The 21,920-nt window shown below is 32.7% G+C and overlaps 1 long non-coding RNA gene across 1 annotated transcript; it reads left to right on the forward strand.

The window, feature by feature from the left end:
- Window positions 1-577: 577 nt before the first annotated feature.
- LOC143050711 (uncharacterized) lies at window positions 578-21,826 on the forward strand. Its single transcript, XR_012970500.1, has 4 exons — window positions 578-663; window positions 16,285-17,317; window positions 17,728-17,778; window positions 21,280-21,826. It is a non-coding gene; the product is annotated as an uncharacterized LOC143050711 (long non-coding RNA).
- Window positions 21,827-21,920: the final 94 nt, after the last annotated feature.

A 21,920-nucleotide genomic window follows, 5' to 3' on the forward strand; every position in this document is an offset into this window, starting at 1 on the left:
AGTGTCACATCAATATATTTGTTTTACCCTGTCATCTAACATGATTTAAGCATCAATCATGAGTCTATTGATTGTAGATGGAACGCGGTCTGGAGTATACAATTTTAATTCTGGTTTATAAATTTCATGTTTACAAAACTTTGAATTTTTCGAAAAACTAAGGATTATCTTATCCCAGGCATAGATTACCTTAGCCGTATTTGGCCCAACTTTTTGGAGTTTTGGATTATCAATGCTCTTCAACTTTGTACTTGTTCGGCTTTAAAAAAAATTTAGATTTGAGCGTCACTGAAGAGTCTTATGTAGACGAAACGCGCGTCTGGCGTACTAAATTATAATCCTGGTACCTTTGATAACTATATGTGATAAGTTAATAAATTACAATTCAACAACGTATATTCCGACAGAAAATATTTTTCCAGCTGAACTTAACATATAATTTAATAACATTACCCTAAATTATATGCAGCATTTATGATACACATTAAATCAATATGATGTAGTGCGTTTCCAAACGAGTAGGGGTTAACAACTTTTGATTATTGACCCTGTCGGTAAAACAACTGTACTTAAGTCTGACATATAATTCTCAAAGGTATTATATCTCTAAGAAGAGTGTTGTACTTCCGGGTTAACGGGTCAATCATTAATAACATGTTTCAGGTAGGCACACTTTATTATCCAGTTTTATACACTGTATTACACTAGTAAAATATTTTTAGCGCTAGGAAATCATTAACTGTTAACATAATTTTATTCGGTTACACTTTTAATGTAAAGTGCGAATGAAATTGTAGTATCATTGTTTTGTGAAATTCTTTTCTACGTTCTATGACTGAGTGGTTTTAATGGAAATATACGGCGTTCAATTGTTTCATATTTGAGTAGTTGTCTATAATTGTACAATTCCTTTTGAAAACATATATGTAAAATCACATAAGAAAGATTTAGAGAAGCTGAATAGCTTAAACAATTGGCGAAACTATGCATTGTATCTATAAATAGCGCTTGTATAACAAACTGAAAACAAAACTATTTTAAGTCTTGGGAAAACTTTAAACTATTATTAATCTGTTTCGTGACATCCAGGAAATCAATACAAGTCACATTAACTTTTCCTAGATGTAAAACTGCAAGAGGTAATTTATTTTATTCATGATATTTTGAATTTATTTATTTATCCTGAAACTATCCAATAAGAACAAACACTCATAATGCAATCGTGATTTACATTGACATGTACGCATGTTTTATATTTAATTTAGGCATTGTAGTATGTTGGTGTGTTTCGTTTCTCATTTTTATATAGATTAGACTGTTTGTTTTCTTGTTTGAATTGATTGACACCAGTCATTTTCGGGCTTTCTATAACTTGCTGTTAAGTCTAAGCAAAGGTTTTTTTTATTGAAGGCGTACTGTGACCTTTACATGCTATGGCATTCAGACCATATATATTTATTTATATTAAATTCTTTATAAAACCTAAGTTTATACAGCGATACCAAAGTGACATTCCATCTCATAAGTCACAACTTTACTGTAAACATATGTGTGTTCACGTATACTTTACTCCAAAGGAGATAATTTTTTCATGACAACTCTCGGTTCCTCGATATTGATATCTATATCATTCACCGGAAGCTTAATACTAAAATTTATGATAAAAGAGATGACTTTTCCTTTCTTATTGTGAATTATCCATTTTTAGATGGTGACGTTGCCTTTTCATCATCTTATGGTGTTTATATATCTCAACTTGTACGATTCCCTCGTGTATGTAACAACGTATTAGATTTTAGCGGGAGAAAGTTATGTATTACTGAAAAATTATAACACCAGGGTTTTCGATATCACAAACTAGTCAAACTTTACTAAATGTTATCATTGGTATAAGTAAATCATTAGTGAATATAAATCAACATGCAGACATCTTATACGTTTGGGTATTTCACATCCAATATTTTATTGTAATATTCTTTACAAAGCACAAAAATGTCAGTATTCACCTCAAAAGCTAACAAAACCTTTAAACAAACTTATTTAGAAGGGATATAGTTACGATACTGTTGTCAGGTCATTAAAGATTGCATATTTTGGCTTTTATATTAATTCGCTTATAGGGTCTTTGCATCAGAATGAAACACATGTATTATAAAACCAGTTGTTGGCATGACATGGGTTATGTTCTTCTCGTATATTTCATGATGGTATAATACTCAACCCATAACAGGAGGGATTGTGTCTGATATTCATATGATGAAGACATAATCTTTCAATTAGTTTAATTGAGGTCTGGAGCTGGCATGTCAGTAACTGCTCGTAGTCTGTTGTTATTAATGTATTATTGCCATTTGACTTTTTTTTATTAATGTTTATTTTTTTTTTTCATATTCTGACATCGGACTTGGACTTTACTCAAACTGAGTTTTACTGTGCGTATCTTTTATTTATTCAATATTGGCTGGAGGTATAGGGTCAGGGTTGAGATCTCAAAAACATGTTTGACCCCATCGCAATTTTGCGCCTGTCCCAAGTCAGGAGCCTCTGGCCTATGTTAGTCTATATGATTTTTAATGAGTTTATTATGTCGTCCATTATCACTGAACTCGTATAATTATCTGTTTAGGGGCCAGCTGAGAGCACCTCCGAGTGCGGGAGTTTCTCGCTACATTGAAGACCCATTGGTGGCCTTCGGCTGTTGTCTGCCCTTTGGTCGGGTTGTTGTCTCTTTGACACATTCCCCCTTTCCATTCTCAATTTGTAGAATATATCATGTACACGTTTAAATTTTTTACATCACTGAAACGATACCTCTGCTGGTGGACTATCAGTTCCCGAAGGTATCATCAGTTCAGTATTCAGTACTTCGGTACTGACATGATATAACAAACCTTTCTCAAATTGTCCGTTTATACATTTTGAAATTATTCAGAAACTAAAGTTTCAACTCTCTCAGGCAAAGTTGACTTTAGATGAATTTGGCTATTTATTTAAGTACTATTTGTTATATAGCTCTTCAACGATTTTCGGCACTAATACATCCTCGGATTTTAAATGTTTGGCCTTGAGCGTTCCTGATGAAGGTAAATCCTGAAAAACGCTTCGGATGCATGAATATAGTTATCAAAGGTACCAGGATTATAATTTAGTACGCCAGACGCGCTTTTCGTCTACATAAGACTCATCAGTGACGCTCATATCAACATATTTATAAAGCCAAAGAAGTACGAAGTTGAAGAGCATTGAGGATCCAAAATTCCAAAAAGTTGTGCCAAATACGGCTAAGGTAATCCATTTCTCGGATAAGAAAATCCTTAGTTTTTCGAAAAATTCAATGTTTTATAAACATGAAATTTATAAAAATGACCACATAATTGATATTCATATCAACACCGAAATGCTGACTACTGGGCTGGTGATACCTTCGGGGACGAAACGTCTACCAGCAGTGGCATCGACCCAGTGGTGTAAATAGTTATCAAATGTACCAGGGTTATAATTTAGTACGCCAGACGCGAGTGAAACGTGTTGTCTTCAATTTACAGAAAGCGTAGATTACTGTACTGCTTTCATCAATACAAAAACATGTGTGTTGATAATTTATCGCTGCCTATCTGAACCTAATGTAAAGTCCCCAATTAGTACTACTTTTATTCAATACAGAAGATATTCTCTCTAGTATATAAATTTGAACATGTGGTGTTATTACCAGTAACAATGTCATAAAGATACAAATGACACAGATATTAACAAATATGTGTCACCTTACGGAATACAACAATTTTCAAAACCCATGCCACATAGACTTTTATATAAAAGTCCTCGAAATGACAAAAGTAAAAGAATTCAAACAAAAGTAATTACTACCTATTTCATGTTCAAAATAATGAACGAAACACATATAAGACTCACAGAAATAAACAAAAACCACTGAATAACAGTATCCTGAATTTGGAGAGGCAAATGAGTTTTGTTTAACATAGATTTCTACAAGCACCTGTTTGATATAGATAAACACCAAGCTATATTAAATTTGCGTAGTGTAGTCACTTGATGTCGTTTTCCATTCGTTTCTTTTAATTTCCATGAATTCTTTTCTTTCCTACATTTGTGCATGAACCGCACGTTACATCGCAAAATGATGTCCCGATTTCAGTTAAAGGGCAAGATGAGGCTCAGAGTTTAATATGGGGCTTGTTCAATGACAGGTTAATTAGTTTCAGACAAACACATATTGATTAATCTATCAGGAATTATTTTAATATGCATGTACACTATTTTGTTTCGGCGGCATATTGTCCAAAGTTATGGTTGTCTTTTTGATATTGTTTAACATCTCAACGATGGAGAGTTGTCACATTGGCACTCATCTATGAAGTTAACCCGCTACATTTCCTCCTGACATTTGTCAAAAACAAGAGGATCAAAGAAGACAGATTATTTAATTTCACTTTCAGATATATTGATAATGTTTTTTCCATAATCAATTCGAACTTTTCTGATTGGGTTCCATTAATACATGTATACCCCCAGAACTAAAAATTAAAGAAACAACAGACACGGCTTCCTCCGCCTCATTTTAGTCTTATATCTCGAATTTGACTTACACAGTCATCTCAGTACTAGAATCTATGACAAACGAGACGATTTTAATTTTGAAATTATGAATTTCCCCCACCTTAGTAGCAATATACCAACTTCACCTGCATATGGGATATATATTTCCTAACTTATTCATTTTTTCCTGGTGTGTTTTGTATATGCGACTTTTTGTATTTCTTAAATTGGTTCTTATAACGTGACTCTGCACTTTAAAAGATCCCGTCAGCATGATATTGTTCTATTTTATGTCATAATGATATATTTCTATTATGAATTACAAAATACGTTGAACCACAAACGTCAAAATCATTCAATCGCGAAGTGGAATTAACTATTTGTGGATTCTTATAAATTCTATATAACTTTTGGACTATTTTAAATCTCAGTCTATTTCTGAAATTTATTTTAACATACTTTTGATTTTTTAACCATGAATGCTAACATTGCCTATGTGAAATTTTAAAATTGTTTGTAAGTATATTGAACGACAAATATAAGTGACGTATACAATTTTCTGACCTCAGACACGCAAATCAATGAATGTGTTTGTAGATAGATGATTTTGAGTTCTGTTAAATTGTCCCTTTTAAAATGGTTACAGATAATGCCTGCTATACCCATAATTTGACTATTTTTATTTTTTATTTATTGTGTCTGTTTAGTTCACGCATCATTGTAAATATTACGGAATTTGATGAGACTGTCACCAAAGTGAGAGGGTTAGCGCTATAAAACCAGGTTTAATCCACAATTGTCTACATTTGAAAATGCCTGTACAAAGTCAGGAATATGACAGGTCTTGTCCATTCGCTTTTTTATGTGTTTTGTTATTTGATTTTGCCATGTCATTATTGATTTTCCGAATTGATTTTTCGTTCAGTTTTTGTGATTTTATTTTTTGTATGTACCTCTCCTAAGTCAGCAACCTGATTTTCAATTGTGTCGTTTGTTGGTGTGGTTCATGAGTGTTTCTCGTTTATTTAGACCGTCTGTTTTCCTGTTTGATTGATTTTACACTTATCATTTTTGGGGCCCTTTAAAGTTTGCTGTTGGATGTGAGCCAAGGCTCTGTTTTGAAGACCAGACTTTGACCAATTATAGTTTTATAATTTTACAAATCGTGACTTCCTTTAAGAGTTGTCTCATCAGCACTCATACCACATCTTCTTCGTCAACTACATACAACGGAAATAATATAATGCGTATCGAGTGTCATGAAGAAGACACATCCGTCTGGCATTACAACCCTGGTATCGTTGAAAAGTGTTATAGTGCAATTGTAACTCTAAGCCGTGTTCACATTGACCTAAACTCGGTGTTGTGTTAGAGTAACTCACACATAAACAAAACAAAATTACGTTCCCATTAATAAAACTCAATGTTTACATGTAGTTTAAATCATGTTTTGTCTACACGCAGTCGATACTCATTGTAGGCCTTGTGTAAGTTAAGTGTACACAAAACAAGGCATTAAAAACCTTAATTTTACAATGTATATATAAAGTAGAAACGATTTAAAAAAAAATTGATATGTTTTACAATTATTAATAAAGTTCTTTACAGAAATATTTGGCTAAACTTGATACTTGTATATTTAGTAGTTCTTTACGTAGCCTTATTAACCCCTTTATCAAGACATAAACATCATCATTGCCGAACACATAATTTATTTGAAAAGGTCTTTCCAAATCGACTGAACGTACATAGAAATATTTGCCACTGGTCTTTACTCAAACAACGATTCACTCAAAATGCGTTACTGAAAAAAGTGTGAGGTAAATTGTTTAGTTTTTCTTGTATCTCAGATCCGTTAAAATACTCTTAGAAATAATAAAAAATAAACATTTCCCCCTCCAAAATGCCAAATACTCTTTGGGGGGAAAAGTACCATTTGAAACAAATACAAAAGATAGAAATGTAGTGATCCTTAACATCTCAATCCTTTTTCTTCCTGTAAGCACGCTGATGCAGCAAACGTTTATCAATGCGTAATCGAGACATCGTTGGTATCCTTAAACTACTGCAAATCATCAAAGTGCCTTTTATAAAGGAGCAACCACTTAACAAACGGAACCCAAAAAAAAGGGAAAAAGAGGGGCTGGAGTCTGAGTCAGAATTTTTTTCGCGAACGTTTTTATTCATTTTTATTCGATGAAAGCAATCAAATATTTTTGTTCTTCAATAGTTGACGCTGTAATGTATGAGGGAACTTTGGATTCAGATTATTTTTGATTTTAATCATCTTTATTACCCGAATATTTTTTTTTTATCAAATTTGGGATCAGAATACTTTTCAAAAATTCACCACCCCTTTTTTTATGTCAAATGGTCGTTCCCTAACTGCTAGAAAATTTGCTTTCGGCTCTACGTTATGAAATTTAAATGACATATAGTTTACAAGTGTGAACACATCTTACGTACAGCACTGGGGTAAAGCTGATGACCGTAACTGCATTCACGGTCATCCCAAGATGTCGGATGAAAAATTAGGTCAGTATCTGTATTGTCTGTTACAGTGTTTCTATATCCTTATCTTTACAAAGTATACATTGATACGATGTAAATTTATAAAAGATTCACACAGAAATCACAAATTACTACCGAAAAATGTTCAGGAAACGCTAAATTCAATTTGAAAAAATCGCTAAGATGTCCGTAAATCATTATCAAAATATTTTCAAGATGACCGTAACAAAAAGCAAGGATGACCGTGATTGGTAAACAGATGACCGTAACTTGTAAAAGATGACCGTAATTTGTAAAGAATGACTGTAATTTATAAAGGATGATCTTAAATTTTAAATGATGACCCTCAATTCTAAGAATATCCGTATTTGTAATTTCATAGCTTTTTGTTGTGTTTGTCTCAATAGGGGCTTAGTTAGCGGATATAAACATGTTTCATCAATTTATTTTTAACTATTTGCCGTATTTTGAGTTCATGACAATGATAGTAAATTGCTAATTTCTCGTAAACAATGAAATATTTATTGATAACGACTTTAAAATTTTAATACAAATTGACAGAGATATGACGAAAAGTTAAAGAAGCAAGAATGTGTCCCTCTGAGGTGTCTCTAGAACATGCGGCGTGCCTCATCTACACTATAATTTTCTATGTTCAATGGACCGTTAAAATGGGGAAAAACGGTAATTTAGCATTATGATTAGAAAGATCATATCATAGAAAACATGTGTACTAAGTTTCAAGTTGATTGGACTTCAACGTCATCAAAAACCTCCCCGACCAAAAACTTTAACCTGAGGTGGGACAGACGGACGAACGAGTAGACGAACGGACGCTCAGACCAGAAAACATAATGCCCATGAATGGAGCATAAAAACACTAATCTAACATGTGAATATCCGGTAATCGAGACTGTGTGTATGGTTCCAGAGGAGGCAGATTAAAATCTTAGTTTGTCTTTATATATGAATAACATTGCTGTACATACAAAAAAGGTTCCCCTCAGTGTTGGATCCAAAGAGGGGGGGTCAGGGGGTTGGAACCCCCTTTTATTTACCGAGCAGTGCATTTGAATGGGAACACATAGTTTGAAACCCCTTTACCCTGGGTTGGGACCCCCTTTTTTTGAAAATGGCTTAATCCGCCCCTGACCCTTGTGATATACTATACGCACAAGACTATTTTAAGGATCTATTTTGCTGGAGCTCTCACTAGTTTGGTCGTAGTATTTTAAAAACATGTTGTCTGCTCTATGGTCGGGTTGTTGTCGCTTTGACACATTCCCCATTTCCTTTCTCAATTGTATCTGTTATTTTACTTGCAGGACAAAATAGAAGACAAATCAAAGACGATATAATATCACTGGTTGAATTAAAAAAAATTAAAAAAGTGCATTTATTATATGTCATTACAAGGAATTCCAGAAATAAAAAAAATTCTTTTGGCTTTTAGTGGGAGGCTGCGCAGCACACTTTTTTTTATTATACTTGTTAGGTGTCATATAATCGCGCTTTTGTTGCATGTTTTCCCCACTTTTTCATGTGCATGTCTTGTTGTATGTTCATTTTAAAAAATATACCCTCTACCGTAAAAAAAAAAGATATATATGGTGAACTTTGTATTTAAAGCACGTCTTATTTTCTCCGTCCTAATGTAACCTATAGGATAATACTCTCATATAAATACGTTTTATATCAACACTATTAATCATTTGATACAGTATTATACAAATACGAATATTTCTTAGAATTGACGATCATCCTTTAAAAGTTACGGTCATCATTTAGAAATTACGGTTATCTTTTAACTAATTACGGTCAGCCTTGTTATGAATTGCTGATTCTGTTACGGTCATCTCGATTGTGATTTACGGTCATCTTAGCGATTTTTTAAAATCGAATTTCCTGTTTCATGCACATTTCTCGGAAGTAATTTGTGATTTCCGTGTGAATCTTTTATAAACTTACATCGTATCAATGTCTCCTTTATAAAGAAAATGATATAGAAACACTGTAACAAACAATACAGATACTGACCTATTTTTTCATCCGACATCTTGGGATGACCGTGAATGCAGTTACGGTCATCAGCTTTACCCCAGTGGTACAGTTAGTTAAACAAGGTGTATAGATGTGAACAAATGTAATGTTAAAATAGTGTACATTACATTAAACTAATTGTAAACATATTTACTGTACACGCCGTTTGATGTGAACACGGCCTTAGACTCTACTTTAACAAATTACAGAACAGAGAAATAAACTTGTAGTTTGCGTAGATATATTTTTCGTGATTTTAAAACATTAAATAGAAACAAATTTTCGCGTGTATATAGAAAGAAGTTTGTTTAAAGATAAGATTGAGATTCGTCTGGTTAAAATACGCTGTCATACAAAAAATTATATAATTATACTTTCAATATTTTTGAACAGTTAACATTTTATTTTGAATTGAAATTAAAAAGTTGAAGTTCTATGCAGCCTTAGTGATTTTATATCGTTTTAATATGCTCCGCAGTCAAACAGAATAAACCAATAAACCAGTATATGTCCATGAGATGGCAAATATTCTAAAAGCACCTTTCCCTATAAAAAAGCATTTGGTGGGTTTTTTTTTCAGAACCTTCTTAGATTATTATGTCATAAAATATTTTATCACATATTTGGTACTGATATGTACGTTTTTGCATGGCCAATAATAGCCGGAAGTCAAGGTTGGTTATCAGCCCTCAGGGCCGATATCGATATCAGCCCTCGAAATCCATATCAAGCCCCCGAGTTTAACTTCCGGTAACCTGTCAATCAAAGGCTATTTGTAAACAAGTTGAACACAATGAAAAGAAATTTAAAAAGTTACAAATGTGCTGTAGAAGAAAAAAGTAGAAATCAACAGTGAAAATCACAATAGTTCCCGTAAAACGTCATGAGGAATTTAGAAAATATATGACGCCACATTGGAATGAGTAGCGATATAGGATTCTTCCTAAGCATTTTTTAACATTTGTAATGTAACACTTTAAAGTCGTTTAATATTTGCAATTCTTAGAATTAGTATATTTATTGTTAATTATTTCTGAAACTTTTCACAAAACGTTGTTAACCTACTGTGATACGAACTTTTTTTTAACTCACAGTGATACATTTATCTTTTTTTTTTGTTAAATATCTTTTTGATTTTTGATGAAATATCAAACATAATTAGGTGTAAGCTATTTTTTTTCTCCTGCTTGAAAATATGTGATAAATAGATTATGACATGTCATTTTCCATATGGTCCATGGTATCAGCCCACGACCCATACCAAGCCCTCGGGCTAAAGCCCTCTGGCTTGATATGGGAGTCTAGGGCTGATACCAGGGCCATACGGAAAATGCCATGTAATAATCTATAAGTATTTACCATTACAATAGTGCTACTGTGATTGCAAATAAGGTTATTTATGGGAACAATGTCATATTATTGAAAGCCATTAAAGAGTTTGTCCCTTTAAAATAGATTTTTGTTTTTGCACAATCTAATTGCTAGAAAGAACAAAGTAGATGTATAATGTTTTTTAACGTTTTTTATTTATTACATGCATGCTTTATTGTTATTGAATAATCTCAATAACCGTTATAAAGTAATTTATTACAATCTATTTTTATCGCCTTCAATAAGATTGTACTTGTTAAGTGGCAAATCAATCATATTTATGAGCTGGTCCCTAGGTACTATGTTCATGAAGATGCCTCGGTTGACCCCAGCTTCGGTTGATCTTACCTCCAGACTCCGGGCTCCGAGCCCCTGTAATTTTTCTCCTGTTGATTATTTCTTAGTTCACAGTCATTTGACCAAATCGTAATCAGGTGACTAGAGTAGTATAAAAAGAGAGAAATAGCTGAAGAGAAGGATAGACGATTTTGTGTACTAGAGAACTAGAGATTCAGGATTAGTATATCAGGAACCGTATAGTTGTAAAGAAGACATTAATGTTTCATAAACTGAGTGTGACTTTTTCCTTTGCAATACTGGTTACTTTAAGCAATCCTGTCAAGTATTGTCATAATCAGTTCAAAAGTTTGAGAAAAATCTAGTTTAATGAAAGATGAAATCTATAGCGATCTGAGCAAATGACTTTGACAAATCCAAACCAAGCCTCATCATGATAGAATATAGTATGGACCAATAAATGATAAAGTATTCATCTAATCTGCCTCAAAATAGTCGAATATTATACAAAATATGACTTTACGGTAATAAATACAACTAATGGACTTCTTTGTCCTCTTTATAAGGTCTCTTTTTTTGTCAATTTATACCTCTCATTTTCACCCAAATGTCAACTTTTTAAGCAAATAAATAAAAATAATGGGGTTAATTTCACTCATGTATTAAAACTAGAGGCTCTAAAGAGCCTGTGTCGCTCACCTTGGTCTATGTGAATATTAAAGGAAGCAGATGGATTCATGACAAAATTGTGTTTTGGTGATGGTGATGTGTTTGTACATCTTACTTTACTGAACATTCTTGCTGCTTAAAATTATCTCTATCTATAATGAACTTGGCCCATTAGTTTCAGTGGAAAATGTTAGTAAAAATTTACAAATTTTATGAAAATTGTTAAAAATTGACTATAAAGAACAATAACTCCTAAGGGGTCAATTGACCATTTCGGTCATGTTGACTTATTTGTAAATCTTACTTTGCTGAACATTATTGTTGTTTACAGTTTATCTCTATCAATAATAATATTCAAGATAATGACCAAAAAACAGCAAAATTTCCTTAAAACTAACAATTCAGGGTCAGCAGCCCAACAACGGGTTGTCCGATTCATCTAAAAATTTCAGAGCAGATAAATGTTGACCTGATAATCAATTTACCCCATGTCAGATTTGCTCTAAATGCTTTGGGTTTTGAGTTATAAGCCAAAAACTGCATTTTACCCCATGTTCTAATTTTAGCAATGGCGGCCATCTTGGTTGGATGGCCGGGTCACCGGACACATTTTTCAAACTACTAACCCAAAAGATGATTGTGGCCAAGTTTGTAGTTTATCTCTATCTATAATAATATTCAAGATAATAACCAAAAACAGCAAAATTTCCTTAAAATTACTAATTCAGGGCCAGCAACCCAACAACGGGTTATCCGATTCATCTGAAAATTTCAGGGCAGATAGATCTTGAACTGATAAACAATTTTACCAAATGTCAGATTTGCTCTAAATGCTTTGGGTTTTGAGTTATAAGCCAAAAACTGCATTTTAACCCATGTTCTATTTTTAGCTATGGCGGCCATCTTGGTTTGATGGCCGGGTCACCGGACACATCTTTCAAACTACTAACCCAAAAGATGATTGTGGCCAAGTTTGGATTAATTTGGCCCAGTAGTTTCAGAGGAGAAGATTTTTGTAAAATATTACTAAGATTTTCTAAAAATGGTTAAAAATTTACTATAAAGGGCAATAACTCCTTAAGGGGTAACTGACCATTTCAGTCATGTTGACTTATTTGTAAATCTTACTTTGCTGAACATTATTGCTGTTTACTGTTTATCTCTATCTATAATAATATTCAAGATAATAACCAAAAACAGCAAAATTTCCTTTAAATTACTAATTCAGGGGCAGCAACCCAACAACGGGTTGTCCGATTCATCTGAAAATTTCAGGGCAGAAAGATCTTCACCTGTTTAACAATTCTACTCCATGTCAGATTTGCTCTAAATGCTTTGGTTTTCTTGAGTTATAAGCCAAAAACTGCATTTTACCCTTATGTTCTATTTTTAGCCATGGCGGCCATCTTGGATAGTTGGCCGGGTCACCGGACACATTTTTTAAACTAGATACCCCAATGATGATTGTGGTTAAGTTTGGTTTAATTTGGCCCAGTAGTTTCAGAGGAGAAGATTTTTGTAAAAGTTAACGACGACGACGGACGACGACGGACGATGGACGACGGACGACGGACGACGGACGCCAAGTGATGAGAAATGCTCACTTGGCCTTTTAGGCCAGGTGAGGTAAAAATGTTGTTATAATTTGGTAATAGAAGCATTCAAGCAGAATAAACAACCCATATAAAAGTTTACTGTCTCCAAGGAGGTTTCAATAAGTCCTTATGAAAAAATTAAATTTACGCCGCGTTCCAGAGAGAGACATAAAAAGCTTCTCTTTTAGTGAATAATTGGTTGTTACGGCTTTACAAATAATTTCATTTACTTCTAACTATATAATTGTTTAATAAGTTCTTAGGAATATCTTTTCTATTATAGTAGAATATAAAAAATAATGAAAACAAGCTCCCCAAAACACCAATTATTACTTGTTATGTCAACTAATATTTATGGTCTTATTTCAAGGAAAAGTTCCACTCAGAATATTTTATTTTTTTGCAATATTTCACTTAAATAGAAAGACGTTTAAATATTTGAGAGTACTCACAAGATCAAAGGTGGATGTACACCTTCCCACATTAGGTGTAATACCATTATTGATTACCCCTATTAGTCTTTCTTAAATTTGCTCTTTTCAAAAATTTGTGCAGAATTTATCTTTGTTTTAAATAAAGGAAAACTTGGCATGAATAAAGTTTTGTCCTGTCCAGTACTTTAGTTAATAGTTATCAAAGGTACCAGTATTCTAATTTAGTACGCCAGACGTGCGTTTTGTCTATATCAGACTCATCAGTGACGCTCATATCAAAATATTTATGAAGCCAAACAAATACAAAGTTGAAGAACATTAAGGATCACATGAATTCACATAACATTTCATATGCATATAAGAAAATAACCTCCACTGGAAGTTAACCAATTATCCCCCACACCGTCCTATTTGGCCTGTGTACAAGCTTTAGTAACCATATAACCTCAAGTTTACAAATTATACTATAGAAACTCCAAATAAAAAAATAATGGTGCTTTGAAAATTCCAAGATATATGTTTATGACCCAATAATGTTTTACTGTAATAAAGTGTAGGATTAATTATCTGCAACTGTCAAATTCAAAGGAATATTTTTTTGCAACCGAATGTGACGTACCATGATTTTGTGGTATTACACCTTGAGCCTTCAGTTTAGATGTTCTAAACTGATAAAATTGTATCTTTTGTTAGTCTTGTATTATTTTAATTTTAGTTTCTTGTGTACAATTTGGAAATAAGTATAGCAGTCATTATCACTGAACTTGTATATATTTGTTTGGGGGCCAGTTGAAGGACGCCTCCGGGTACGGGAATTTCTCGCTACATTGAAGACCTGATGGTGACCTTCTGCTGTTGTTTTTTCTATGGTTTGGTTGTTGTCTCTTTGACACATTCCCAATTTCCATTCTTAATTTTAGTATAGAACTTTAATCGACTTTGTGTTTATGTTCGCTTGCAAAAATTCGTTAAGACTAGACTAGGATTCATTTAATATGTATTTATTCATGTGACAAGGATTCCCTTAATCACGCTACCAGTAAATATCTAGGGTGACTCTGTGAAAGCGTATACCTGATATGTGTCGACCGTGTATGAGTGAAGCTTATACCCCCGACAACAAATCACAAACACAACAATACACACTTTAATTCAAAATTGCATAACGGGAACTTTTTTTTCACAGTTTCGTTTTGTGTGTGTGCTAATAAATTTATGTAGAAAAGTTTGACATTTTAAGAACAAAACAGTACATGTCGAAATTTCACATTAAAGATATGTATATCTACTAAAGTTAGATATTATTCCATCAAGACTTGGGCAAAGTGCACCTACTCACGTTTGTTTTTGCTGTAGGCAAACTATTTTGCTGTCATTATTGGTATCTAGTTTTACATTGGCGCTGTCGGTCTGTTATTACTTTTTCTTCGGATACTTCTTTTCGTCAATCGTTGCTGTGTGTCAAATGCGATCTTAATTGACCAGCATTTCCTGGTGTGGTCGAGTGTTATCTCCTGATTATCTGGCTTCCTCTGCAAAGATATATAGGCTGTCTCTATATATTCAATTACAATATTGAACTAGACAAATTTAACAAACAAAATAACTACGACATACAAAAAACAACTACCATGAATTCTCCTAAGGTAGCTAATAACATGTGTAATATAAATATGAAAATTAGTTTTGAAGGTAAACAGCACTATCATCCCAATTTTCTTAGTCAGTTTTGATTCCTTTCAGTCTATTCTCTAATTATTATTATTTAATTCAATACTTTTATACAAATTCTTTTTCTATAGCGAGCTGCTGCAGTCATTGAAATTTTTGTCGTCCTGTTATCGTTGTTTCGTTATTTTCACAGTTTTGGAAGATAATAGTTTTTATGAAAAATTCTACAACTTTTTTTGATAAAATTGAATTCATCTGATAGTAATATAAAATCAATCCCCGTAGTTCAATATTGTTTGATTAAATTTTTCAATCGGAAGTTATTTTTACTTCTTGTGCTGCTTATTTTATAATTCCGGTTTACCTTGAAAATCATAGTCGTAAGTGTTTTTGCGAAACCGGCTCAAGCGAGAAAACCAATCTCCTCGGGAAGATCAACGATAATCTGTTTAGCACTATTTTACCTTTGACTGCGTTTTTAATTTCATTGACAACGTGCACCTGCATCCTTAGTTTCTAACGATTAAATTTACATATCATTCTTATGTGCTGAGAATGGAAATTATCAGTCAGTAAGATCAACGGAAAATTTCGTAAATTGGCGATAACAGTTATTCATTGTTGAATATTCCTTTTTCGTGAATAATTTACCCAACTATCTAACTGTCAAAACCGTAGATAATGCCGCTTCCATATTAACATATTTCTGGGAGAAAACGCAAAAGACAATGCACAAGCAAAGGATTAGGAAAAAAGAGCTCATAATATTGTTTTAAAATAAAAATTGAGAGTTTAAAGTTTATATATTTGTACGTATCAAATCTTATGACATAGAAAGAGCTTCTAAGATTTTATTACATAAAATACCAATTTCCTATTCTTGGATAACATGCAAATTCTTTATACAAAGAGTAAGTGAGATTTACAAACCAAAACGGCGTTCATGCTTTTGTTAAGATACACATGTTCAACCTTCCTTTATCTGAGACTCGAAATACTTTGTTCATATTCTTATTCAGCATAGATTGGTTTTATTATATATATTAGCACAGCGGTTTATACAGTTGACTGTTGCAACAATTATTAGTATTTTCCCCATAAAAAGTCTATTTTTCTATATGTTGCCTTCATATTTGTAGAACAGTAAATGGAGGCAACATTTTCAGCTATCAGACAAAAAAAACTCGGATGAAGAGTCCTCGCCTGGATCATTGCATATGCTTTAATGGGATGAAAACTTCCGTGAAAATGAGACATTGGCATTACAATATGTGTTCTTGCCTGCTTAAACTATACAATGGGCACACAGTCGATGTGTGCGTTAAAAACCTTTGGCATGAAATTCCAGAAAAGTGGCCACAAAACGTACATTTTTACGATCCAAGCAATACAAAAAAGAAGAGTAAGGAAGACGATAATAATTTACTACAATCAATCTTGCAGTGCATCTATGACAAAGGATTATCTTTGGATGGCCCTATAAAAGAAGAAGTTCAGTCTTGGATAAATAATGACATTCAGAAACTGTTAAAACTTTTTGCTATAAGACGATCTTTTAAACATATTGAAAACGAATTACATGTGTTGAATAATAATTCAAAACGAGATACCTTAAATTTGAATACAGAATCGTTTGAATATTCTATTGTCTTCAAAACATCGAATCTAATCGGGCCCATTAAAAGAATTCATTTATCTGAGGTATTGAGGGATGTTGCTTGTATTTTGTGTAAATTGTGTTATGGAAAAAATCCTAATACAAAAGTTGATGGCATATGGAAAACACCTCCAATAGAATGGCCACATGACATTCCATTCGAAAATCCACACAATAGACGTAATCGCTGTAATAAATGGGACAATGAAAGGCTTGTTAAAGCTTTACTTGACTGTTGTATGAATCGTCGAATAGATATACCAGTAGCATATCAGGAAATGATTGATGCTTTAAAGTTCAATGATAATGATAAATTAATAAATAGCGTTGTTGTGTGGAGGTCAAAGACAAAAATTCTTCAAGCCATTATTACCCTGGAAGATCACAACTTACTTGGTGATAAGAATATTCAAAAACGACTTTCTGAAATTGGTGTCCTGGTGAAAGAAGTCCCAACCCGTCCATCAACAGATTTGAAAGCACCATCAACTGTTTTTGGTTTAAAACATATCCAAGTAAGTTTTGAACTGTGTTATTACATTTAACATCACCACTAGAAAAAAAAAATCATTAAAGTAGGATTCCTTTTACCAAATTACGACAAAAAATGTAGTCATTAAAGAAAAACCGTAAACAGCTAGTTTGATTAGGAAATAGCAAGACAATTTTCACTAAAAGTTTTAAAGTCTGAAATCATTAGTTGACTAAGTATATATTCTTTGACAAAAACACGATTTATTTTAGGTTTTGGGCTACATGTAAGAAAATCTATAAGCGACTAAACTGAGCAAGATTTGTTTTTAATGTTTAAATATGACATTTTGTATTTGTCGTGATGGAATATACCATATCACAACTGGGTAATTCATTTTTTTTATGTATGAACGACATGACAATGTCTAGTTTTACAATATGTAAATTTCAGACAAACAAGCGTAACGTGGAAGAAATAAGCCATATGCACGAAAAACAACAGGTATGTATGCAGTGTTTTCTATTCAGTACCTTTCTCATCAGAATTCGCTAATCGTATACTCCTTACAAAGAGTAATAGGGAAATGATGGAATTTATAACTCTACTATGAACCTGGAGTTAATAACGAATTTCGCTACTAAACTAAAGTTGCGTGTACCATAATTTTCCTGTGTGGTATTGTTCGTGTTATGTTGAAATTACTCTCCCTTGTTCAGAAGTTAGCATTAAACAAGTTAAGGTGATTTGGATGTTCACCATTCTGTTATTTTTCGAGACTACTAACAATAAGAACATTATATTAAAGCGGCGTTAACTACTAGATATTTAACAAAATATGTACTGTTAAAGCAGCCAGTAGCCAAAGCAGAGCTTCATACAATTTGGTATGTTGTTTTTTTTTGTCAGTATTCTGTAGACCGAAAGGTTATTGATTTGATTAACACAATCGCTAGCATGGTTCAACATTTTGTGAAATAAAAGCTTGATGAAGACAGTAACTGTATTGGTGAAGGTTTCAAATAGATAATTCTGTCGCAAATGTTTACCTTATTATGTAAATGTTTACTAAAGCTTATATATATATATATATATATATATATATAACTCGTCTAAACATCAACCCAACAATGTTAGATCTGTAAATTTGCTTACGCAAATTTTTGGTTCTTCCCTCGCCGGGATTCGAACCCATGCTACACCAAATCGCCTGCACTGCAGCCGTTCCGCTAGACCACACGACCACCTGGGCTCTCAAAAAAAGATCTTTCGCTGGCCGTGTGTTACCTTTCCTCCTCAGTTTAAATCTAGCGGCGTACTACAGTACATGATATATAAGGCATGAAGATGTTATTGTTACAGATCAGCTAAATTATCTATAGTAAAGGATCCTACAAATTAATGTAATATACAGTCACAGAAAATAATTATATTTATAAGTACGTCTGAGTCAGTGACAACTCTACAACAGATGTATCCATCGGATCGCCATCAATGATGGTGAAACATGGCTGTGAACATAATGTATATATATATCATATTTTCCCTCCGGTTTATATGATCCATTCATCCTATAATGACTCTTAAAATTCACGAGTTTATCTAAAAATGAGGGTACATTTTATATGGCCTTCCAAATACCGTTTCGATCCCTAACATCACTGAAGAGACATTTATTGTCGAAATCTAAAAAAAATATTGACACCGTATATTTGTGGCATACCATCGTGGCTACAAGTTAAAAAAAAAAAAAAAAAAAAATCTGTTTAGAAATATATTTATATTAAGATCCATTTTGTTACATCTTGTGATCAATTTTATTTGTCAATCGCCAATGGCAGTCAGCAGGGTTAAAGAACATCAGCTGTTTCTACCTGTTAGTCAAATGCGTTTTGTTTAAATATACTTTTCACTTTTTGGGTCTTTTGGAAAATGTTGTTTGTGCTGTTTTTAGACCCTTCTACAATGAATATGTTTTACATGCACACGAATAAAAATTGCGGTTTTTATCCAACACAATCATAGGTTTGAACGTTGTTTTCAATTTAGACTCGTATATATATGTCCTCACGTGGTTTGTTTGTATAAGTGTTCCCTTAAACCATTTTCAATTTTTGGTATCCCCAAAATTTTGTGTTTTTACCTTTTTTTTGTCTATTTTTGGTTGTGTCGACAATTGGTATAAAGAGTATATGATGAAGGTTTTACAGAAGCACATGTTTGACGTTTTACTAAATGATTCAATATATCCAACCTGAGATTAATATACTGTACAACCTGTGTGTCTCAGATCATACTACTCAAAGGTCCATACAAAAAGTAATGTATAGTAACTTTCCTCGTAATTCAGTGAACAAAGAAAAAAATAATTAAAGTTAATGCTATATTTAAAAACAAAATTGAGTAAAACATTATACTTTCTCGAACATATACTTTTTCAAACGTAGTTAGAAACCTGTTTTATATGAAATTAAGTATTATCTGAAACTAATTTGCTTTGAACTACTCCCAACTGTATGTATACTATAAAATCACATCTCATTTTCAAATCGAAGCAATTAAGTAATTTCTGACAAAATTGTAGTGTAATTTGCCTTAAATTTCAAGTATATTTCTTAACTAAAGTAGAAAGGAATTCATTAAAAAAAATTAATGTTAGTAAACGCATGAGTTCATGTAGTGTATTACAATGATGAATTGGTATTCTTTTAGAATAAGTATATTCAAAGGATTGAAAGGTGTACCAGGATCGTATCTAAATTTCCGGGCACGGTTGCTTTCAATTTGTTGGCGCTTGTATTTATATATTTATATAAGATGCTTAACTACAAAAGTTTTTTTTTGCGTCTTTATCAGAGGAGTGCTTTGAACACATTACATTTGTAAAGTTTTTTAAAGTTAATTTTTTACAGCACTAGATTGATACTGCTGCTGGTGGACTATCAGTCTCGAGGTTATCGTCAACTCAGTAGTCACTAACACGATTTATTACAAACTTTTCCTAAATTGTTTGAAGAAATCATTAGCCAGTAGTCACTGAATGGACTCATAACAAAACAATGACTGTTTAATTAGTTCATGATTTATCAAGACACAATGATTTCAAATCCCTCAGACAGCGTTGACCTTTGATGAATTTGACTGTCATTTCCCTTTTGTCATTTGTTATATCAATACTTGTTTCTCAAATATGCGGCTTTGATCATTCCTGATTGAGGTATATCAAGAACATCGCTTAAGACGCATCAAGTGTTGTTTTTGTTTTGTCAAATTTACTATCAACTACCATAAGAATAAGGAGGTGTGGTATGGCTGCCAATGAGACCAGTATGGACAAAAGATCAAACGAATCAAATTATTCGTTAAATGTATTTGCATTTCTATTTGATTTATTTGGTCAGTTGTCTGTGATGTATATGTACACAGGTTTGGCTGCTTGATACTAAGTATTGTCACATTTACCTATTATGTCTGTGTGGATTGCTCACTTCATTTTGTCAATATAACGGAACTATAAACAACTAGCACTTTTGGGAGGTTTAGCTATCTATACAACCCGGTTTGACAGTCATTTTCGGACTTGTGCCTGTACCATATCAGGAAAATGTCAGTTACTTTTTTTTAGAACAATTTTAATTGATAACTAAAAAGAAGAAGATGTGGTATGAGTGCCAATCAGACAACACTTCATTCAAGTCATAATGTGTAAATAGTAAACATTTATAGGTCAAAGTACTGTCTTTAACACTGAGTCTTGGTTCAAACCGAACAGTAAGCTACAAAGGGCCCCCACATGATAGTGTAAACAGGAAAATCAACGGTCTAATCTACATAAAAACGAGAAACACTTATGAACCACATCAACACACGACAACCACTAAACAACATGTTTCTGACAGGTGCAATCAAATGCAGCCAAAGTTAGTATTTATGGTCTTTACCTTTTCAATTTATCTAAGGGTCGATATTTGTGTTAATACCTTATATGAAATATATCTTTTACAGGGTCCGAATGTGAACAGAAAAAAGAAAAACAATACATGCGGACTAGAAGCAGATAAAAATTACAGTGACTCGGAGTGTCAATTACCAGAAATAGATTTTGAAACTACTCTTTTGTTGACTTTAGATAGTTCATCTGTACATTTTCAAACTGAAACATATACAGACACTTCTAGAGATTTGGGAGATCTTATTGATTCCGTAGATTTGTCAAGACCATATCTGGTTGACAATCATTTTACTAAATCATTATGTAAGCATCTTGAACTTTGACACTGAATCACAAATAACTGATAATACCGAATAATAAAATAAATTATTAATAGCTTGGAGTTTCAGGTTGATGGGAGATAACAAATGACATAGATCTTAAGTACAGCTATTTGTAAGATCCAGGCAGGGGGTGATTCATGTATGTCTCAGAACTGCTTTATTCTTTTATATAATAGTTAGCTAAGATTGAAATAAACTTTGCAAGCTTTTTTTTTAATTTTGTTGAACGGTTGCTATGGAAACATGCAGCCAATTTTTTGAGGAATTTATGATGAAATCAGGCATGAAAATTGGAAAATGTCTACTTTTTGATTGCAGCAATTTCATGATAATGACAATTTCAAGAAAAAAAATAATTTCAACATATAACT

The sequence above is a fragment of the Mytilus galloprovincialis genome, chromosome 11 (assembly GCF_965363235.1).
Source record: "Mytilus galloprovincialis chromosome 11, xbMytGall1.hap1.1, whole genome shotgun sequence".
Lineage (NCBI taxonomy): Eukaryota > Metazoa > Mollusca > Bivalvia > Mytilida > Mytilidae > Mytilus > Mytilus galloprovincialis.